Here is an 8,800-nt window from a genome sequence, read left to right on the forward strand (position 1 = left end):
GGGCCAGCAAAAGACACTCTTACCTAAGATAAGTCTGCAGGTTTTTCAGTGCCTCCGAGAATCAAGGTTTCCTTTGAGAAAGGTAATTGTGAAAATATTTCAAAACTGCTTTAAAAAACCAGGTACTGTAAAACTAAGTTGAAACACCTAACGCCAATAGCCTAAGACACTGACTTTGCTAGGTTCTACTACTTGTGCACTGCTATCACACTACTTGAACCTCAGACACTGGCTGAGAGCAGTTTTTCCAACACTTTGTGTTGTATCGAAATGAACCTGCTTTTAAGAGCATTATACCTCAAGTACTGCCTAATTTTTAATACTGAGAAAAAACCAGAACCACCGGCCTGAAACCCTCAATTCTCTTGAGGATTCTGTTTTCTTAAACAAAAATGAAACAAAATTCACTTTCCATTTTCATAAATACCATTATTAATTTTTAACCATAAATACTGCTATAAGAAGTTTGGTAAATGAGACAAGTTTCCAGACTCTTTCTGACATAGGCAACCTCTGTATTTTTGACCACATGACTGATGAATGCCCCATATGTTCCTGTGGCCACTACTGCCGGTCTAGTTATGCTATAAAAGACGGAGCAGAGAAACATAAAAGATATTACTGAAAAGCCCAAATGGAATACTATAGTCTGGTGCCAAAACCTTTTTTTAAGGTCTTCTAGAATAAAAAAGAAATGTGGAGAAAAGCAACCTTGGGGGAGAAAATATTAAGTATAGAGTGGAGGAATTTTCAGGTATTATGTGTACCTGAATAAAAGGTTAAAGGATTTTTACACATAATCAGTATTTAGCCTGTGAGCAAATATTTTGCTCTGATAACAAAAATGATAAACAGAAACCATAAAGGTAACTTGAGTTTCAAACACTAAAACTGACCATTTCTTCTATATTCATATAATTAAATCCTTTTTAATTCCTAAGATTTTCATATCCAGATGAGCCGACGTCATAAAATCAGAACCCGAGAAGACAGATGCTAACATCCCTCCAGGACAGCCTCACTTAAACCTTTCTAAACAAAAGACTCCAAGGCCTCCTTCAGAAAGCCATTCTAAAGGTTAAAACATTCAGAAAAACTTCCCTGTATTTAGCATAAATCCCTCTTGATGCTTGCTGTAAGTCGATTTCCTCCACTTTTTCTTCAGGGACGATGGAAAACAGCTGCTCAACATTCCCTTTCAGGCTACTTTTTCCTTCCTGCCAGGCCCATTCCCCCCAGGGGAGAAGGGTAAACACTGCAGGTGATTCCAAAATGCAGCTGGCCCAAGCCTGATTACCCACAAGGTTGGGGAGTCTGGCCCCATTTGTACTTCCTAGAATGCTATCAGTAAATGGCCAAGGCCCCAAGAAGAGTTCTTCACCAGAATTTGTGGAATTCTAGAGATCCATGATTTCCAGTCTAACCTCAGTAGGCTCAACTAAAACCGTGCTGCTTCAAGAAGAATGACAGGCAGTGCTGTAGAGAGGGTAAGCAGGGCGGCCAGGCCATCTTTCCTGCTCCTCTACCGGGCCTGTCAGGCTGTTGAGTGCACCTTGGCATGCAAACACTTTTAAACTACTTGGTGATTTTTATCATGCAATTCTTGAGTTTCTTGTCACTGACGCAACTTTCTGGATGCAAACTAACTTTAGCAATGCAATAACCCTTTCCCTGCTTCACTCTAAGGGAGTCTTCTAAATGGAAGCATCCATCTGTCGTCTGTGACGTCTGGAAATCAGTAATTCCTGCTAGCGTCACGACATGTGCAGAATACTTCCTACATCATACACTGAAACGTACATAACCAGCCTAAGCTTGTTACCTCCCACTTCATGAACTGCGAACAAATAACCCCATTTTTCCAGCACTAGCCATGAGACTCCAACAGTAAAGCCAGTATATGGCCTGTGTACTTCATCAATAAAAATATTATAGACCCACAAGTTTGGTAAGCCCATTTCCTTTACAAATTCCTCTTAAGAGTTATGAAATGCTGATTCAACTTCGGTGTGGTATAACATCTGCACGCATCAAGAGCGTATGGCTTAGTAGCTAAGTTTGTTACACGGGAGAAAAATGCAGAAGCCTTGATTTAATCAACAATACAAATTTACAGCTCCCAGGCATCTGTGTATGCCATGAATATTTCAATCGGAAAGATTTCAATGACAGCTCTTTAACTAATTGTGCACCTATCTGATTTCTACTAAAAGAGCAATGTATGCTAATTTAAACACACACACAGAAGTTTACTATGATTATCCTTTTTTTTTTTTCATATTAACTGGGGAGAAGAGAGGCAATATTAATTCCATAAAGAATACCAAAAATATTTTTTGGCATGCAGAAATATATGCACAGTCACAAACTCTCTCTGACCCTGTCTAGGACAAAGCAGATGGGCACAGATAACCAACGCTGCGTATGTCACGTACAAGCCATGGAGAGTTAATGGCATATATGTCTTCTTTATATTTTTAAAAACAGGACCATACTTATCTAACAACCATAACCATTCCCAAATATAAAATGTCAAAACAAACCACACTTATTATCAGTATGTTTATAGCTTCTAGATATTACTGAAGAGGCAAATTCGGTTCTTTCAGGAATTGTTTTACTAACATTTGATGACAACACTTACCAAGTTCATGCTTACAGAATATCCCAAAGGAGTTGAAACAACTAAAAGGAAATCCAGTGGTAATCTCAATACACACTAAAAATTCATAGCGTTCTCCTGAATTAAGGACTGAACAAACTACCCCATTCAAGAAATAAACAGATGGCCTCAACAGTCTTTTCTTCTCTTGCCAAATGAAAATCATTCCCTTTTCTTCTTTGGGATCTCCAACAGGCTCTTCGAAGGCTCACTCTGCCTCCTGCAGGTTTATACTCTTCTGGGCGTCTGAAAGAGGATCTGGATTCCACACCCTCAACAGGCTGGAGCTTGCCTGGAGAGGCAGAAGCAAGCCACACAACTGGTAAAGCACCAAGACCTTAAGGCAGCTAATGAGAACTGAGCCCTGAGCCTACAACTCTGCAGGAATTTGGGAATTAGAAGAGGCCCCCCCAATGGAATCCTTACAAGGCCTAGAGTGGAAGAAGAGGGAGCTGTGGGAAGAGGGTCTGTAAACAGCCAGTTTACAGCAGTCTGGGAAGCACATAAGCATTGGATGGAGCTGACAGTCCCTGGTCAGTAGTGAGTAGTAAAAGGGATAATACACAACATCTGTAGGAAGATGAGATATGAGTCTTTAATCACATGAACTTGAAGTCATGAAGGAGAAAAGTAGAATTAAAAGTGCAATGTAGGTTCACCTCATACTTAAGGGAGACCACTAATTATTTGTTTTTTTGTTTGTTTGTTTTTTAAAGATTTAATTTATTTATTTGACAGATAGAGATCACAAGTAGGCAGAGAGGCGGAAGCAGGCTCCCTGCCAAGCAGAGAGCCCGATGCAGAGCTCGATCCCAGGACTCTGGGATCATGACCTGAGCCGAAGGCAGGGGCTTTAACCCACTGAGCCACCCAGGCGCCCCGGCCACTAATTATTTGTAAAATGACAGACAAGTCTCTTACCTCCACAGTATTTGTACTTCCACACCCCTAAAATGAGGATAAGACACCTGCTCTGTATCACTCTCCATTTCCATAGGCTAAAATATGAAAATACTAGATATGAAAAAAAACTTCACAGTACTAGGCAATTTTAAAATGCAAGTATTCATGTAGCCATATGATCTATCAGGGACTTTTCCTTTCCTTCAATTGTCTAAACATATGAATTTGTGAGCAAGAGTTTATTAAACCTAATGGCACTTCTTTACCCCACCCATAACACTTTCTACTAGTTTGAATCTTTTCTGTGACACTTCTCCACCAACAGCTAACCAAACCACTTTTCTGTGTGTGACTAGAAGCTGTGAAACACTAAGTGTAGACAGATCAGAACATGGGACTAAGTTTATTCACTAACAAAAAGACTTTTTTTTTTTTAAGGTTTTATTTATTTATTTGACAGAGAGAGACATAGCAAGAGAGGGAACCCAGCCAGGGGGAGTGAGAGAGGGAAAAGCAGGCTTCTCACCTAGCAGGGAGTCCCACTCAGGGCTCGATTCCAGGCCCCTGGGATCAAGACCCAAGCCAAAGGCAGATGCCCAATGACTGAGCCACCCAGGTGTCCCAGAAAGATTTTCTTTAAAGAACAACTATTTCAATTAAAAATATTATCCCCATGGGGCGCCTGGGTGGCTCAGTGGGTTAAGCCGCTGCCTTCGGCTCAGGTCGTGATCTCAGGGTCCTGGGATAGAGTCCCACATTAGGCTCCCTGCAGGGCGCCTGCTTCCCTCTCTCTCTCTGCCTGCCTCTCTGTCAAATAAATAAATAAAATCTTAAAAAAATACATTATCCCCTTAATGCAGAGTTTAATTTTTTAAAAGATTTTATTTATTTGACAGAGAACACAAGCAGGGGAAGCAGGATAGGGAAAAGCAGGCTCCCCGCTGAGCAGGGAGCCCAATTCCGGGCTCAATCCCAGGAACTTGGAATCATGACCTGAGCCGAAGACAGCAGTTTAACGGACTGAGCCACCCAGACATCCCCAGAGTTCAATTTTTAAAAGGGAATTTCCTATTAGAATCGGGCATTAGTGTCGGCAACACTCCGAAATTCATCCATCCCTAATTATCACTGTCACCAGATGGATGCACGGATCAGTGCCTCAGGAATCTGGGATTTTAATATCTAGTTCCTATTCTGCCACTAACTCACCCAGTGAATTGATGGGAAAACATTTTCTCTTTTCGGTAGTCTGGGCTTATACACTTGCCTAACTCCCATGTTAGGCACTGACTGTACGTTTAGAGAATTTCATTGTGTCATCCAAACACCTGCTGGCTAACTGGGTGACCGTCAGTTAGAGGAAGATAGTGTAATTCCAAGATGAAGAACCCCTCAGGCAACAGTAAAAATAACTGTCCTGTCCTCTGCTTGGGCACATTCTTTCAAAAGACTGCTGCCCATCGAAACTTATCGAGTCCCTCGCCCACTCCTTCAGAATAGTAAAGGTCCAGCCCCTCTCGGTAAATGAAATACAAATATCCACTATGATGCTGAAGTTCCCTCTACCATGGGCTCCTCACTCCAAGGCCTGTCACAAACACAGTCCAGGACAATAACACTATTTCTCTTTTTTGAAGGGGTGGGGGGCTGGAAAATGATAAAAATACTTACTATATTTTAGTAAGTATATACATATATATTATGTATACATACTGCATGATATATATGTATATTAAATTATATATTTTATGATATATTAATATATTAATATATTAAAACCCAAGTTTAATATTTTATCCTTATTCCTTTCCAACCATTTGCTGCAATCATAATACTGAATGGGAATAATGTAATTTCTTTCACATAACACAGTGTGAATCTGAGGCAGTACAAATCAATACCAAAATACTCTACCACGAAGAACATGAAAATATGTATAAGTACTTTATTACATAATTGCAGAATGCACTTTCACCTATAATCATAAAACACTTTTTCAGAGATTAAATAATCTTTAAAAAGCAGCACTGGGGAAGGTAGGACATCTGTGAAGTTAAGAACTTTATGGATGACCACCACGTCCCCTCCAGGCAGCAGTGCAAGATTACCTGGACTAGCCAGACCACAGAGCTCACTGAAAACATGTATTAGCTAATTTGTGAACTAATTTTATAAATATTAAAGTTGATACTCACACAAATGTTAGTCACCATAATGGTCCTGACCTCATGTGGCCAGCCTAGCTGATTTCCTACCAGTGTCTTCTCACACGAGGCCCCTAACCTCAGAGATGACTGTACTATAAGTAGTTACTAACCTGAATGTAAAAATGTACTTCGCAGGCCACTGTCTTTATTAACCAAAAACTGTTGAAACTGACACTGACATGATATACCAATCAATGGAAAATGGCGCTTCCCAGGCTCAAACTCTCAGGTGCTGCTTCTTTATGTTTTCTCCCATCCTACTTTGACAACGCCAGGAGAACTAGGGCAGTTTCTTACATACCTCTGCATATCTCCTCAGTTACCAGCACTGTCTTACATATTTTGCTGTACCCACACAGCCGGGTCAGTAGATGATGGAGGCATTAAATTTCACCCTTTCTCATTTTTACTGAAATACATCTAACCTACACACTTCAGAAAAGGGCTTAGGCCCATAGGGTGACCTTAAAAGAAAAAAGTTAACACATGACAAATATTTAGATCATCCCATACTCTATTCTTCCAAAGTCATTACATTTTTGTGATCCCATTTTGGTAGTACTGTCTGAATATTCCACCAAATATGGCACATACATCATTTCAGAAGTTATCATTTATTGAGAAAATTTTTTAAAAGCTGAAGAAAAGGGAATTCCTGAAAGATTAAATTCTGTCAAAAATACTGAAAAGCCTGTTTTGCAAAGATTTCTAAGTGAGAACGTCGATCCTCAAATTTAATGTCTCATTAACCAGGTCGAACGAAAGAAAATTTAAAGAACTTTACCACACGAAGATCCCTAGAAACTCAGTGTCGTTTCCCGACCGAAGGAATTCCAGGTAAATGAGGCTCCTGCGTTTAAGCAGCGGATTTGGTTTCAAGCTCCAGCGGCAGCCAGCCTAAGCGGAGGCTGCCGCCTCAAATGAGCGATGCAAACGAGAAAGTTCCCGGGTCACAAACTTAGCTCAGATTGCAGCCGCGACAGATCTCGAGCCCATGTGGCATTGCTTACAGAGCTTCCCAGCCTGTGAGTCAAGCGTCCCACCACCACCACCAGGAGCTGCTGCGAGAGAGCTTTACCCACAGTCTCTCCGAGCGTCGGCGGAGCCAAGCGGCGCTGGAATCCGGCATCGGGGGAGGCTCGGGACGGGCTTTCCCCGCTTCCGCAGCCGCACGGAAGGGCTGCCCGCACGCAAGACCATCACCACCCACATCCCAACCAGCGGGGCACGCAGGGGAAGAAGGGCGCGAGGCTGTGCCGGCCGACCCGTCAGAGGGGAGCGGGAGCCCCGCGGGCGGGCCGGGGAAGCTCGGCGCCGAAGGCGGTGTCCGGGACCTCACGGTGCGCCGACTCCGCGCCGGGCGCTCCGGGGGTGGGAAGGGGCTAGGAGCTGCCCGGACCCGGCAAGCCCAGGGCTCGGGCTCTAAGCCTCGAGCGCCCTCCAGCAGCCCAGCCGCGCCGGGCCCGGGCAAGCAGCCCGCAGCGCTCCGCGCCCTGCAGGGGACGTGGCTCTCCTTCTGCCGCTGGCGCCCGGGGACCCGCCCGAGACCCCGGAAGAAAGTTGCGCCGCGCGGGGCCCAGAGCGGCGCCCGCCGCGCGCGCCCCTCCGCTTACCGCTCCTCGCCGCGGCTTCGTCCTCTCGGGCGTCGTCTCCCCAGCTTCGGCCCAGGCTCCGGAGCCCCCTCCCGGCCCCCTCACCCCAGGGCGCCCGGGCCCGCGGCGCCCTCAGAGCCGAGCCCTCAGCGCGCCCGCCGCGCCTAGGGTGCCGGTGGGCGCCGCGCCAGGGGATGCGCCGCTGCAGCCTCGGGCGGCGCTACTGCGAGCTGGGCGGGCGGGCGGACGGGTGGGTGTGGGGTGTGGGCGAAGGGGGAGGAGGGCGGGACGCGGCCGGCGCTGAGGCTCGGTGGAGGGAGGAGGAAACCGCAACGTCACCAGAGTCCGGGGAGGCGAGAATGGGGAGGGGGAAACGGGGACCCCCGAATCCACGCCGGACCCCGACCTCCGGCCCGCCCCGCCTTCTCCCCACCTCCTCTCGGGGGACTCCCGGCTCCGCGCTGCGTTCGGCCTTCCCCTCCACTGGGGCCCCGCGCACCCTTCCCCTCCACACACCCCTGCCTTGCCAGGCCTCTTTGGCTCCGAGTCTCTTTAGTTTCCAAGTGACCCACACGCTTCGGGTTCGACTCTGAACGATACTTTTGGAGGCCCGGGGGGAGGAGCTGATGCTTCTGCGCAGTCTGGTGAAGGAAATCGAGGAAACCTTGCTCCCGGGTCTGTTGCCCACTCCCCTCCCCTTCTCCACAATTGTTACTCCTCCTTTTTTCCTGCGTTCGATTTTACTCTCAGAGAGAAGGGAGGAAATCACCTACTTAGAAGCAGTTCTCCCCTTAACTGCACTGACGAGATCTCTAAATCCTAAAGCACTGAACCCTGCAAACTCAACCGATTTTAAATCATCAAAGGTAAAGGGATCTGGGACAGAGCATTTGATGTTCTCGGCTTTCAAGAAGAAATTTCTTTTACCTTACCTCCTAGGCCCGTGTAGGGAGGAGGGTGAGGGAGGAGGAGGGAGAGTAGAGAGACCTCTGATCCCTTAAAGTTTTTCAGGTGGAGGATTTGCAACCTTAGTAGTCACAACCTCTTTGGAGAAGTTTCCTCCCTTTTCTTAAAGCAGCCACTGCACGCAGCCTGGTCCATCTTGACTCCGGGAAGGTGTCCCATATGACCAGGCCATCACCTGAGGCCTGACTTTTTGCCTCTCTCCGTGTTAGCCTGTAATCAAACCTGCCATAGCTAGGGGTACAAAAGTGATGTTTACCCATTCAATAGAATCAGAGATGTTTTACCAGATAGCAGTTTTTCCTGGTTTTGCTTCAAAGTGCTTTGTTAGGTTCTAAAAGGCCACCTCCATCCATTTCCCCTGTCATCAGAGGTTCTCAGGAACTTCCACATTAGGCCACATTAGGAAAAATGTGGATGTCTACTTTTATGCTTCTCCTTTAAAAAAAAAAAATGCATTTGAAGAGAGATTC

The 8,800-nt window shown here is 45.6% G+C and overlaps 1 protein-coding gene across 1 annotated transcript in view; it reads right to left on the minus strand.

The window, feature by feature from the left end:
* Nucleotides 1–7,439, minus strand: part of LOC111158324 (dermatan sulfate epimerase) — an 86,218-nt gene extending 78,779 nt beyond the window's left edge. Inside the window, exon 1 of the mRNA XM_022520300.1 lies at nucleotides 7,386–7,439. The gene's annotated coding sequence lies outside the window, so the exon portion shown is untranslated. The remainder of the gene's footprint in view (nucleotides 1–7,385) is intronic.
* Nucleotides 7,440–8,800: the final 1,361 nt, after the last annotated feature.

This window comes from Enhydra lutris, unplaced genomic scaffold (assembly GCF_002288905.1).
Source record: "Enhydra lutris kenyoni isolate GAN:26980312 unplaced genomic scaffold, ASM228890v2 scaffoldscaffold58, whole genome shotgun sequence".
Classification (NCBI taxonomy): Eukaryota; Metazoa; Chordata; class Mammalia; order Carnivora; family Mustelidae; genus Enhydra; species Enhydra lutris.